This window comes from Microtus oregoni, unplaced genomic scaffold (genome assembly GCF_018167655.1).
Source record: "Microtus oregoni isolate MIOR12 unplaced genomic scaffold, Mior012 000037F_ref0000500, whole genome shotgun sequence".
NCBI classification, from domain to species: domain Eukaryota; kingdom Metazoa; phylum Chordata; class Mammalia; order Rodentia; family Cricetidae; genus Microtus; species Microtus oregoni.
Genome location: NW_024543096.1, coordinates 13,481,119 through 13,494,720, shown reverse-complemented (window position 1 = coordinate 13,494,720; position 13,602 = coordinate 13,481,119). Strand labels below are relative to the sequence as shown.

Sequence of the window (13,602 nt, the reverse complement as noted above, 5' to 3'; positions counted from 1 at the left end):
TCGAACTCACAGAGATCGTATCTCTATCTCCCAAAAGGAATACTATCGCTATGCCTTGTGGATCTTTTTTCAGTTTCTCCAGTTTTTAAAGGATAAACTGTAGTAATAAGAGCGGCGGGGCTGCGTCCCCAGCACCCCGGCTGCCTGCTCGGCTAGCTTATGCCCCGAAATAATTACACGGACACTGTATTCTTTTAAACACTGCTTGGCCCTTTAGCTCTAGCACTTACAGGCTAATTCTCACATCCCGATCAACCCATCTGTAGTAATAGGGGCGTCGGGGCTGCGTTCCCAGCACCCCGGCCGCCTGCTCGGCTTAGCTTATGCTCCGAAATAACTAAACTAGAATCTTCCCGGTAAGACCGGTTCTCACAGATTATTAGAGATGGGTTGATCGGGATGTGAGAATTAGCCAGTAAGTGCTAGAGCTAAAGGGCCAAGCAGGGTTTAAAAGAATACAGTGTCCGTGTAATTATTTCGGGGCATAAGCTAGCCAGGCAGCCGGGGTACTGGGGACGCAGCCCCGCCGCTCTTATTACTACAATAAACATTCCTAATTCTCACACATAATCACTTTGATTTTCATCAGATTTGACTTTTTTTTTTTTTTTTGGTTTTTTTTTTTTTTTTGGTTTTTTTCGAGACAGGGTTTCTCTGTGGCTTTGGAGCCTGTCCTGGAACTAGCTCTGTAGACCAGGCTGGTCTCGAACTCACAGAGATCCGCCTGCCTCTGCCTCCCGAGTGCTGGGATTAAAGGCGTGTGCCACCATCGCCCGGCTCAGATTTGACTTTTAATTAGAGGGTCCATTTTGTTAATTTTAAGTTTTTTGTACATCAAAAATTCTTAACACTTTTGGATATGCGTTGTGAATAATTTCATTGTTTCCCCCTTATTTGATTATTCTTTGAACAATTTTGGGGATGAGTTTTACATAGTCAATTCAAATCAATTACCATTTATTCTATGTTTTCTATTTAGAAAGCTATTTTCTTTCTAAAAATAAGAATTTATTTACTCTTGCTTTCAATTAATTCAAGATTTAAAATAATTTAACTCTTATCTTGGTGGTACTATACATCTATAGTCTAAGTGACTCGGAGAAAGGGGTCCCCTGAGCTCAGAAGTTGTAGAGCAGAGTGACCCCCCACATTCTATTTATTCCTTGTGTAAATATTTCAGAACTGATGTTAGCAGACACTAACAGAATTTTTCCAAAGTGCCTCAACAGGGTTTAATAAACAATCTTTCCCCCAAGACTTTGTAACATTTTTTTTTTTTTTTAAACCACAGTTGGCCCCAAGTTATACACTGGTGTGTCAGGCAAAATTGCCACAATGCCCGGCATAGAAAATGGACAGCTTCAGGAAGTCCTGTGTGGTACCCACACTTCACTGAGTACAGTAGCTGACTAATAAACTCATATAAAACCCACAACTAATGAGTCACAGAAACAGTTGGAAAATTTAAACAAGCAACAATGTTCTTGATGATTCTCATTGTTCCCATTTGGGAAGGAAGGTGCTAAGTCAGGGTTTTTAGTGGTCACTTTAGCTTGAGGTCCTCTTCTATCTCCCATGTCAGGATCAAGTCATTTCCATCTTTAGATCACGGCATTAGTTTTGTGATTAGTTTTGTCACAATATTACGACTAAATTTCATATCTCAACACCTTTCAGTTCATGATTCTCCAAAAACAGTTACGATGAAATGGGTCAGTTTTTTCCTCACACTTGAGTCTCGTGGTGTACAGACACCTTTAAAAGGAAAAAAAAAATCCTATGGATTGCCAATTATACTATTTTTATTAAACTGTCCCTGCCATTAGAGATACATAACAAAAAGGCTGTGGTCCAGAATATGTATGATACTAATTAATTTCTTTAATATGACTTTCTTTTCACACATTGTAATTACAGCAAAGGCACAAATCTGGATTAGGAGATAATGGTTGGGGTGGGGGCAGAAGAGCAAATGCCCTCATTCATGTCTGACAAGAGAATCTGGAGACTCACTGAAACTCAAACCCCACAGAACCCTCAAAGCCCTTTCTCTAGGCCGTGCGAATGCTCACCCGGACTCCAGGGCTCAACTTAAATGGGAATAGTCACTAGCCCAGATATCAGCTAATCTGCATACGCTTGTGACCATCAAAACCAAACGAGACAGGGACAAATTATAAACCCAATGCTTAAAATCACTTTCTTAATGATAGCATCCTGTTGAGTAGAGAACTGTCTATCCTCATCACAAACAGGATGCTATTGCTAGGAAGGAGGAAGTGGTTTTTGGCTGTTTGTTTTTCTTTTTAGCTGTCTACAAGGATTTTATATGCCCACCACTGACTCAACAGACTATCAGAATCTGTTCCTTGCTTCAACCAGTAGCCTTGATTTTTCTTCTAGAACCCTTTAGAAGCTGAGCTGCCACACACTGTCAGGATCTTTCCCAATGCTTCCTGTCCAGGAGCATCTCGCCAGCATTATTTGAGAGAATTTGTTTTGGGAAGTTGGTAAGCCTAACAAAACTGATGTCTGCTCGATGCATTTAAATAAAACATGTTCTTCTATCCCAACACCAAATGTAAACTCTGGAACCAACAGGAAATGGCTTCGAGATACAAATGACTCAATTCAGCTATCTAAATATTTTAAATGAAAAGAATTAAAAACATTACAATTTCTGGCAAGTATCCTTTACAACCTCGAGTGTGGAAAGATGTGGTTATTACTTGTAGGATTAAAAATCTTAACTATAAAAGTGAAGCCGTCTGCAAAAATCTTATGGGATACATTCCCCACATTTTATAGAAAAATAGCATACAGGACTCTTAGGTTGCTCAAGACCCTATTTCCTAATAGTTTTTGAAATCTGTTGACTTTTAGAAATGAACATGTTGATCTGGGCGTAAAGGAGGAGGATATGCGGAAAACAGAGAAGGTGCCAATTCACAATGCAGCCGGCGGTTAATTAAGAGGAGTCGGGCTCCCTGAAACATATGACTGAGATTGGAGAAGCTTAGACTGACAGAAGATTTATTTCCTCCAAGTTGCTCTAAGGGTGTGATTTCTCTCTCTCTCTCTCTCTCTCTCTCTCTCTCTCTCTCTCTCTCTCTGCACTAGGGTTAAATCAGTGGGCTGGCTCTTGGGGTGGAGGAGGCAGTGATTTCCCACAGAGCCCTTTTGTACTCCAGAGACATCTGCTTGTCGCTATTGGGATGGGAGAGGTGTCCTATGGAATCTGAGGAGTACTAGTCAAGGATGCTGCTAAATATATTTCAACATGTAGAATGGCAAACCAGTTATCCAGCTCAAAGTACCAACAGTCCCAACGTTGAGAACTCCTGGAACAAGGTCCCTAGGCCAGAGGGCTTCGCCCTACGTGCGCAGGGCTTGTGAGAGTTGTATCTCTGTCTGCTCTCTTACCGTACCTATACGTACGTACACACCAGGTACAGACAGTACACGGCCACAATACTACACAGAGTCCTCCCATACAACCTCATGGAACACCGGGTAGTCACAGGAGAGCTGTTAGAAGGTCTTGAGCTAGCCACAGGAAGAACACAAAGCAGGCCAAGCTCCCTCGAATCAACTATCAGCAAGCCCTTATTAAACTAAATTCACACGCACAACCAGGCATGATGATATACGACAACCAATCAAACCCCCTCGCTGCCTGACCTCCTGGAGGGGACTGTAAACATTTGGAGGACTAAAAGCATATACCAGCTTGAAGAGGTAGCTGCATTGGAGCCTCACAACCACTGCCTGTCATTTCCCCCTCTTCGGTTAAAAGTGTGTTCAAGGTCAAAAACAGTGAGGACTGACCCTTCAGCTAAATGTCACCGATGGCTCTGTTGCATTGTTTCATTGAGCAGGGATACAGATTGGTCGTCTTGCCTTGATCTGACCTGGAGTTCCCTCTCCTGATCTCCACCAAATACAACTACATGGCCTTTCTAAATGAACCATCCAAACACAAAAGAACCAACAAGCTCCTTGTCTTTTTGCTTACACAACACCTGAAGGCTATTCTCTAGCTGTTCCTTGCACACACATGCCTGTGTTACTAGCACGGCTGCAAACTCCTGCAAAGGCCAGACCTTCCATTTCCTTTGCAACCATCTGCAGTGCTGCAGCCAGCGACCCAATAAATGCCCTCTGCATGAAGGGACCTGTAGGGATAAAAAAATACTTCATGGTTTTCCCATTTATTGGTGTCACGATTTTACTTTGCTTTGTGAGAGGATTGTACATTATAAGCTTCTAGAGGGCAAAGAAAATGGTTTGGTGCTTCCATACACTAAGCGGGCACCATGTAAAATTTGATCCTTGCATGCCTTTTTTTTTTTTTTTTTTTTGATGCTCCAGATAATATTAGCACACTGGGGTGTTTTTGTGTATCTAAGGACCGAGGTTGTCAGTCTCTCTGCGGCGGGGAATGTTCCTTCCTTCCCACTGTAAGCTCCCATGGCGCCTAGGACAGGGCGGGATTATTGCAGAAGCCCCCTTCCCCCGTGACTTGCTTATTATTATTACCAAGGAAGCAGACTGCGAAAATGGCAAACGCTTGCATAACCCCAGACCCTGCGAGGAAATGAGCAGAGTGGAAGGGGATCAGCAGGCAGGGCAGCGATGGCCTGGTCAAGGCGGAGCATTGAACACCCACCCCTCCGCCTGACAGGCAGGGTTGGAGATGAGTGCACGAGCCCCCGCAGTCCCCGGCAGGCTGCCTGCCGCTCGTCCGCCCCGCGCCCCGGGAGCTGTCCAGACGGCCCCGCCCGCGCCTACCTGGCCGCTCCCCGCGCCGCACTCCTCCCCCCGCTGCGTCCCGCCAGCCCTGCTGGTAGCAGCCCGCAGCCGGGGCGGCCCGAGGGGTCGGGGGTCGGGGCGACAGGCGAGCGCGGCTAGGCTGGCGGGCTCCCCGGGGCCGGGCGCCTGCAGGGGGCGCGAGGAGCGCCCCGCCCCGCCGCCGGCCCTCTCCCTCCCGGCTCCCTGGATCCGCGCCGGGAGGAAATGATGTGTTGCTGCCTGGTTAATCACAGCTCCAGACACTCATTGGCCGAGCGCTCCGCAGCCACTTCCTCCTCCTCCTCCTCCCGCTCCTCCCGCTCCAGCTCCCGGTCGCCGCCGCCGCCGCCGCCGCCGCCCCCAAGCGCTGGGGGAACTTTGCTGCCGCCGGCTCCCCGCCGCCCCCGGCCGAGCCCCGCGACGCCGCAAGTTTCCTCCGCCCTCCTCCCCGCCCTCCGCCTCCCGCCCCGCGCCAGTCGTCTTCCCGGCTCCAGCCCTATCCCTGCCGCCAGCCTGCGTGAGCCCGGCCCCGTGGCTGCCAGCCTCCCGCCCCGTGCCGCGCCGCGCTCCGCCGCCGCCGCCGCCGCCGTCGCCGCCGCCGGGGCCACCCGCCCGCGGCCCGCGGAGTTCCGGGCTCCTCGCCGGCTGCAGCGCCCCGCCCCGCCCCGCGCCTCCCGCGCCGCCCTGCAGCGCCCCTCCGCCTCGCGCTCTCCGCCTCCCCGGGTTCAGCACCCGGCCGCCGCTGGACCAGAGGTGAGGACAGGTCGTTGGCCGCGCTGCCGGAACGGGGAGGATCGAAGGAGGAGGAGGAGGAGGAGGGAACCTAGCTGGAGGCGAAGCCGGGATCGGGGGTGGAGGGTGGGCGTCTCGGTGCCTCCCCCTCGCTTTCATTCTTTCTCCGGCAAGCTGCGTGCCCTCTCGACAGGGGGAAGCCGCGGCGGAACGAAACTGTCTTGCTATGGGCCTCGGCTGCGGGTGGGATCCGGGGAGGGCAGAGGCTTGGAGCTGGGGGCTCGAGTGTGCTCGGGTGTGCGAAGGGTGAACTCCTGCAGGGTGTGCGCCTCGGACTTAAAAATCGATCTGGCCTCCCGGCCCCGGGCTCACCTTCCAAGCTGAGCTTAGCAGACTAAAGAGATTGGCGAGTCACCCCCACCCTCAAAATATCCATCCCTTCCAAGAGGAATTTTCTGCTGGAGAAACAGCCAATAAACTCTGTTCAACTCCCTCCCTCCCTCTGTCCTTCCTAGCTGCAGTTTCAAAAAGCTTCAAAGCCAGGAATGTGGGATTCATCTTGCGATCCCCAGAAGGCAGATGTGGTTACAGATGTTTCACGGTACTTTGCCAAGTTTAAAACCCTTCCTTCAACACGAACCAAAACAAGGCTAGAACCTTTAGGCGCCCTGGGGAGAATTGTGGGCCTCTGGGTCACTGCGTGCAGGACTTCTGTCTGGTTCAGAGACTGGCTTGGCTCTGTCCAGTTTGTGCCAGATACGTCTCCCACCCTTCCCTACCTCCCTTTAACCCTGGATCCAGTTCTGAACAACCACCCCCTTGCGCGGCAGAGGAGCGGTGGAGGAAGCTACTTGAAAAAGAAAAGAAAAAAAAAACCCATCCATTTTGTAGCAGAAGAAAAGTGTTGGTTAAAAAGTTGTCATTCATTTGGTGTTTGGAGAGAGGCAGACTGTAATGCGGTGGATTTGTTCCCTTTATTGGCTTTTTCTGCTTTGCGGCTTGGGTGAATGGTATGAGATGATGGGAACTATCTCTGATCCCACACATGTTTAATGTAATTGTATGTATATGTATTTACGTTTGCTTAGCTATATCATTTTTTGAAAAAAAAGATAAATCCCCAAATTGAGACCTAACCCAGTGAGTTTAAAGAATCCTGTTCCTGAGAGGCAGACTGCTCTGACAGCCCAAGGGAAGGCGGTGGCAAAAAATAGACACCACCTCCCTTTCCCCCAAAAAATTCTTCCTGGAAAGGTGGTGTTAAGAAACTTCAGAGATGGGCTGATCCAAGTGGCGGGCCTTAAATGGAAACACTATAGTATGTCCTGGCACTAGTCTCTGGAGGTGGGTTGCTGGCCGGGGGCCCAGGCTTAGGCAGGCGGCAGACACTAGACTTGTGCTGACCTCAGACACTGCCTTGCCATGCTGCTCTACAGTTGGCACACTGCTTAAGTATGAAACCCAGGCCTCACCCATGGCACTCCTGGAGACAGTGCGGTCACGAGGTTATTTTAAGTCTGGATCGGCTCTGGATTACCATGCGAAGATCCAGTCCCTTGTTCTGTGATTCGGTTACTTTTGTTTTCTGTCCTGGGGCTGATGAATGGAAGGAAGCCTTCTGTGGCCGAGCTGCGGGCTCGCTTTGTAATGGGCCATAGCATCTCTGCTGCCATTGTATATGTGAATCCTCCGAGGTGACGAGTGAGGAGGAGATAAACCCTGGCTAGACGGCAGAGATCAAGGACCGGCATGGGCATGCGCTGGCTTTGTGCTCTCTCTTTCCACTGTGTCGCTGAGTTTTGCTGGAAACAGAGCGTGGTTTTTTAGATCAAACTTGATTGAGATAATAGTCTTACAACTTTTGCGCGTTGGACTAAAAGTGATCACTTGAATCTGAATAAATTTCTTGTAATTGCTAAGTAATTACAGAGAATATTAAGGATGCGGAGTTAAAATGCCATATTCAGGAATGTAATGCGTTTCAGGAGTGGGGAACTTAATTTGATTAATAGCATTGTAATGAGTGCCCTCCCCTCCAGACTGGTAATTTACTAAGTTTTCTTCCTGCACTCAGGCAACGGGTGACAGTGGCTGAGTTGGTAAATAGAGGATATCTTGCCCACGCTTCTGCTCTTCCTAAGGCTGTACTGCGATTTGGTCATGACAGGCTTCTAGGTATTCCTTTAGGTTGGATGGAGTAGTCAGTGCATCGAGGGAGAGACAGGACAGAAATGGATTTGAAAAATGATCTTGCTCTCCAAGGTCACAAAGTAAAGAAAGAATCAATGCTGGGACCTGATCGCTCCTCTGTGGCTTCCTTGACCCGTTGGGTTCTTCTATCACGATTCATTTTCGTGTGATCGAATCTCATGTCCAGCTCACCAGGGATTATGGAGAAGCAAAGTATGAGTCGGGGGGGGGGGGCAAACCCTTTGGTATGTTCATGTAGAGTTAATGATAGGATGGAGGGATGTGCCGAGTATGAGCCATGCAGCATGCCCACCTCCGTATGAACACTTTGCACGCTTTCCCTTGTGCGCTTCTCCTGTAGGAACCTGAGGCTTGGCAGATTTAGGCTGGGGAGGTTCCTATTTGACTCCATAACTCCGGGGACTCCAGAACACATGTCCCAGGCTCTTGTCTCCAGCGGTTGTCAAACTTTTTTTTTTTTTGTAGCAGCAGCTCAGTGTCACTTAACTTTAATTATTTCATATCGTGCTTCTTCGGTTTTAGATTTATTTATTTATTTTTTTATTTTACGTTTATGGGTGTTTTGCCTGCGTGTATGTCTGTATACCTCATGCAGTGTCTGTGCAGGCCAGAAGAGGGTTTTGGATCCTCTGAAACTGGAGTTATGAACCCTTGCTAGCTGCCGTGTAGATGCTGGGAATCGAACCTGGGTACTTTGGAAGAGCGGCCAGTGCTCTTAGCTTCCAAGGCAATCTCTCCAGCCCCCTTTAATATTTTTCTTTCCCAATAATTTAAAAACACCATCTTTTAAGAAGCAGCCAGCTCTTGAATTAGGGAACAAAACAATAATGAAGATAGAATCGACTTATACTGAGCCCTCAAATGCGAGGCGGTGGTTACGTGTATCTGTGCTGCAGGGACCGGGGGTAAGGGCAAAGAAGGTCACACACTATTGGTGACATTCAGATTTTTTGATTGAGAATCGAGTTCATGGGTGCTGATTTTAGTTTTACACCTCATAAGCTACATACATGCTACATTTTTTTCTCTGTGAAATGATAAAGAAAATTAAACATAGTAATTAGCATAATGATTACTTGGGGGACTACTTCACTGCACTTTGCTGACTGTAGCCCCTAGCTTGCTTCCTTGCATGAAGGAGACACCTTTACTATTGGCTGGTTGACAAAACCATGGGTAATCATTTAGAGCTGATGAGTAAAGTTGAGGTATTGCTCCTTGTCTGTTTTCCACTCCTTCTGCCCCGGGGCTTTGCAGGGGTTTCTCCTGAGAGGCCTGGGCTGCGCTGCAGCTGGCCCTTTTCAGCGTCACCTTGGGTTGTATATCTCCTCTCCAGGATGGGGCCCGGAATGGAGTCACAAAGCGTTTACGTGCTTGTGTGTCTAGCAGTGAAGTGAAGTGACTGCTCGGGACCAGAGTGCCTGGGGAAAGTGTTAGCGGTGTTAAGTTGGGGAGGCTGGGCAGTGAAGGAGTTTAATTGGAATCCACAGCCTCCTGTGTTATTTTCCCAAGCAAATTTTGGGCACTGTGGCTTTATTCCTGGAAATGAGGATTTGGAATTAGGTTTCCTGGTACCGAATGCCTTCTTTGATCTTTTGGAATGAAAAGTTGGTGTTTTTTTTTCCCCCTCCCTGTGACCAGTTCTAGCTTAGAAGATCCGAAGGAAAGATTGACCTCTTTTTTTTTTTTTTTTAAAGCCATTTTTGATAGTCCTGCTAGTTTAAGAATCAGAAGCACAGGGGCCTGGAGAGATGGTTCAATGTTGAGAGCACTGACCATTCTTCCAGAGGACCTGAGTTCAATTTCCAGCACCCACATGGCAGCTCACAACTGTCTGTAACTCCAGTTCCAGGGGACCCAGCATTCATGACAAAACACCAGTGCGCATTAAAAAAACAATCAGAAACCCCACACTAGGTTTGGTCTGTTGCAAAGTACAGTCTAATAAAAACCTCTGTCGGAAAAAGCTTCATGGAATTGGTTTGGCTGGTGCATCCTGGCTTTTAGTTGAGATGGAAGGTGGTTTTACGCCCCCTCCTCCCCCAACTAACTAATAAGAGACCCATCAGGATAAAAAGAAAAAAGGGAGGCTGCGGTGGTAGCCTAGTGGTTCAAGTCCCTGCATCACCATTGGGGGCAAGGGAAGACAAGGAGACGAAAACTCAGCTTCCTTGATAAAAATGAACACACACGTCCACCCTCCCCACTCTCCACAACTGCCCTCCCAGGCAGGGTTGGGAATCTGAGCCTGTTTGTGAGGATCTTCCCAGGTCCTGAGAGCTCTGCTTGCCAGTTTCCACTGCTTCATTGTTTGACTTCGGGGTTTTCGGTCCCAGACCAACATTCCACTTTGCCCATTAGGGTTGCTTCACTGTTTACTCTGGGTGCTTGGCCTTTATTTCAGTGACTGGGAAAGCCATTTCAGATTCCGCTCTTTCTAAGTTCTGTGCAGATACATGTAGTGGCTGAAGGTTGTTTGGGGGCAGAGGGCGAAGTAAGCAGCCATAGCACAGATGTCCTGTCGGGGTCTCCGAGGCCAACTCTCCACCCACACCGTAAGGCCTGACCTTGACTCATCTGACCCTCTCTCACCTTGCCCTTTCTTTGGGGAAAGTCAGAGAAATCTCACTAAAAGGGAGACTGAGTTCTCATTTTCTCAGCCCTGCTATATTCTAACCATTGTATCAGCCCCTTCTCCTCCTCTTGGGCCTCGATTCATCTCTTCGAGGTATTGACCTGAGAGTTAGTCATTCTTTATTTTATTCTTTCCCTGTGGTTTATTGCCTTTCACTGACTTCAGACCTTTTCAGTTGTCTCACTGACTTCTCTCAAGGCAAGGACTATGTCTTTCTTGTCCTTTGTGTATCTTGTACATGTAACCCAGTACTGGATCAGAAAACCAATACTTTCCTTTAGATAAATTTTAAAGAAGATTCATTTCAGTTTTAACTCTGTGTGTGTGTGTGTGTGTGTGTGCACATGAGTGCAGTGCCTGCGAAGTCCAGTAGAGGGCATTAGATCCTCTGGAGCTGGGTTACAGGTGGTTGTGGGCTGTCTAATGTAGATGCTAGAAATCAAACTTGTAAGAGTACTATATGCTCTTAACTGCTGAGCCAGCTTTCCAACAATATGGAATGTTTTCTTAATCCTGAGAGGATGAAGGGATGACTGGATGTTATGGGTGTAAAGGGACCCTGTATTTTACTTTACTAAAGTAAAGGGGACAGCACAGAGAAGATAACAATCTTGATACCTGGTCCCTATGCATGGATGGGAAGCAAGTGGAAGACATACTAGATGAGGAAAGTGTATTTGGGGCCCCTGCCCTGTTTTTATCTCTGTGATAATGATAAAAACCCAGGCCTCACTTCTCATAATGTGCTTTACGACTGAGTCCCCTCTTTTACTCTTGGCTGTAGCATGAACATAGTAAATTCAGCAAATATTTATTTATTTATTTTTAATGTTTTATTTTAAACAATTTATGTGTGTTGGTGTTTTGCCTGTATATATGTCTGTAGGAGGGTGTCTGGTACCCTGGAACTGGAGTTACAGGCAGTTGTGAGAGACCATGTGAGTGCTGGGAATTGAACCCAGGTCCTCTGGAAGAGCAGCCAGTGCTCTTAACTATTGAACCCCTTCAGTAAATATTTATTGTATTCTTTTCAGTGCACATTTCCTTCTCCTCTGTGAATAGGTAAGGGAGACACTTCTATTCTGGGGAAGAACATTTTAACTCATTTTTTGTTTCTACCACCGCAAGGAATCCTGCATTCATGTGGGACTCAAACACTGGTTAATCAAGCCCTTTATTCTGATTTTCCTGTGACAAGTGTGTGTTCCCAAAGACTTGGCAGCGAAAACCGAACACTAGACAGTGATTATGTCAGAGGGAAAGAAAGAATGTGAACATGCCAGGCGGTGGTGGCGCATGCCTTTCATCCCAGCACTCTGCGGCAGAGGCAGGCGGATCTCTGTGAGTTCGAGGCCAGCCTGGTCTACAGAGGGAGTTCCAGGACAGCCAGGGTTACACTGAGAAACCCTGGTTCAAAAAAAAAAAATGTCAAGGAAAAGAATGTCTCCAAGCTTTTTGGAAAATGTATAGGGTCCAAAGTAAACTCCTCTTTTACTACATTTTAGGGGCTGACTTTGAGTGGATGTAACTCAAAGTCAGCCCCTAAAATGTAGTAAAAGAGGAGTTTACTTTGTAACTCAAAGTCACAAGGAACCACAAGGAACTGTTCAACCCGAACACTTGTTGCCTGGGCAGTTTGGTGACCTGTGAAAGCCAGTATTGGCCGTTCGCGGTTATACTGCAGCATAGCTGCCATTGAAAAACAAGATTGCCCTAGGTTTTGCTTCTGCTTTAGCTGATGGAAGAATTATTGATCGAACCACTAAAAACATAACCTTGCGTTTTATAAGAAATAGACGGATGGAATAAAGGGAGGTGTCGGGGTTGGTGCTGCTCAGACTGAGAAGGGAGAGGTGACGCTGTTTGGAGTATGCAGCCTGTGGGTGAGGTCTGGAAAGGGTCTCGAGGGGAAGCGGTTTGGAGCAGAGGGGCGGTTAGGATGACGCTGAAACCCAGGTTCTGAATGTTATTCACCTGTGGGTCTTTTTCCTAGTGGAAATATCATGTAGTTAGCTACTGTCCTGAGGTAATGCTGGATGTCACCAAGAATGCCAGAGCTCTTGAATTGTGTCTCTTTTCTTGGCTCCAGGGACATAGCAGACAGTTAGACCTAGAAATAATGCGTAGGGGGAAAGAGGCCGGGCGGTGGCTGTTTAGAGTGACTTTTTTTTTTGGTAGGAAAAATGGTGAGGGACAAGTGAACTCAATGTTACTTTTTTATGTGGTTTTTCAACGGGAAGGATCTGAGCCGTTGTGGGCAATAGGGGCTGAAACAAGTATCTTCCCAGTGCGGTCTAGAGAGAGACGGAGCGGCTCGTTCTGGAGATAGAACATTAGGTAAACGGAAACGTTCGGTGTCAGGGTTTTCAAAAGACTCTTGACTCACAGGGAGATGTTTTCCATTATGGTCTGGGACACACACACTTCTGCACGTGCATATTAGAAACGAAGCCGAGTTACGGCGTTCACTAGACTATATTGTAATCCTTTCTAATTTCTATTCAGTTCTTATTTAAAAATTCTGATCTCTATCTACTAAATTGATTTCAAAACTTGCTAATGGTTCCTAATCAGCAGTTAGGAAAAAAAAGTGTTCTGTTCCAGGTATTGTGGAAATTAGCCCTAATTTGTTTATTGAATAGTTGCTAATCTGAATGAGTATTTTGTCAGGTTTTTTTTTTTTTTTTTTGGCATGAATTTTAGTTATTCCACAGAAAGCCTCCACCTCTCTCCTTCTCCCACCATTTTCTTTTCTTAGTGCAAGAATTTTTGCCTTTTTTTCCCCCAAATCATTTGAAAAGAGCTCACGTGGGACTTGCTGAGCCCCACCAGTAGCAAAGATGGGGGCTGATTCATTTGAGCTGGGCAGGAGCCCTCGGCTCTCTGTTTATGGAGATTATTATTTAAATAAGGTGGTTTCTTTCAGTTGAAGAGGCAAACCGGGGTACCTACCTGCTCACACCAGAAAGATGGGAATGAAATTTGGATGATGACACCATCATGTAGTACTCAAAAACCGAAAACGAAAGGTTAACTGTTGGCGTAAACAGTTCACCCATTGTCATTGTCTTTATTAGTAAAATTTGGTACATTCTTGTGCCTTCTTCTTCTTTTGCCTCTTTGGTCTTCATTTACTGAATGTTCATCACATCTTCCTGTACTTGGGCTGAGCATGAAACCCAATAAATCCAATTAGACGTGCAGGAATTTTGGAGGGGAGTTATGCAGACTAA

General features: G+C 47.0%; 1 protein-coding gene across 1 annotated transcript in view; it reads left to right on the top strand.

Annotated features, from left to right (window-relative positions):
• Positions 1-5,436: 5,436 nt before the first annotated feature.
• Acvr1 (activin A receptor type 1) overlaps positions 5,437-13,602 on the top strand; it is a 117,382-nt gene continuing 109,216 nt past the window's right edge. The window contains exon 1 of the mRNA XM_041631616.1: positions 5,437-5,544. The gene's annotated coding sequence lies outside the window, so the exon portion shown is untranslated. The remainder of the gene's footprint in view (positions 5,545-13,602) is intronic.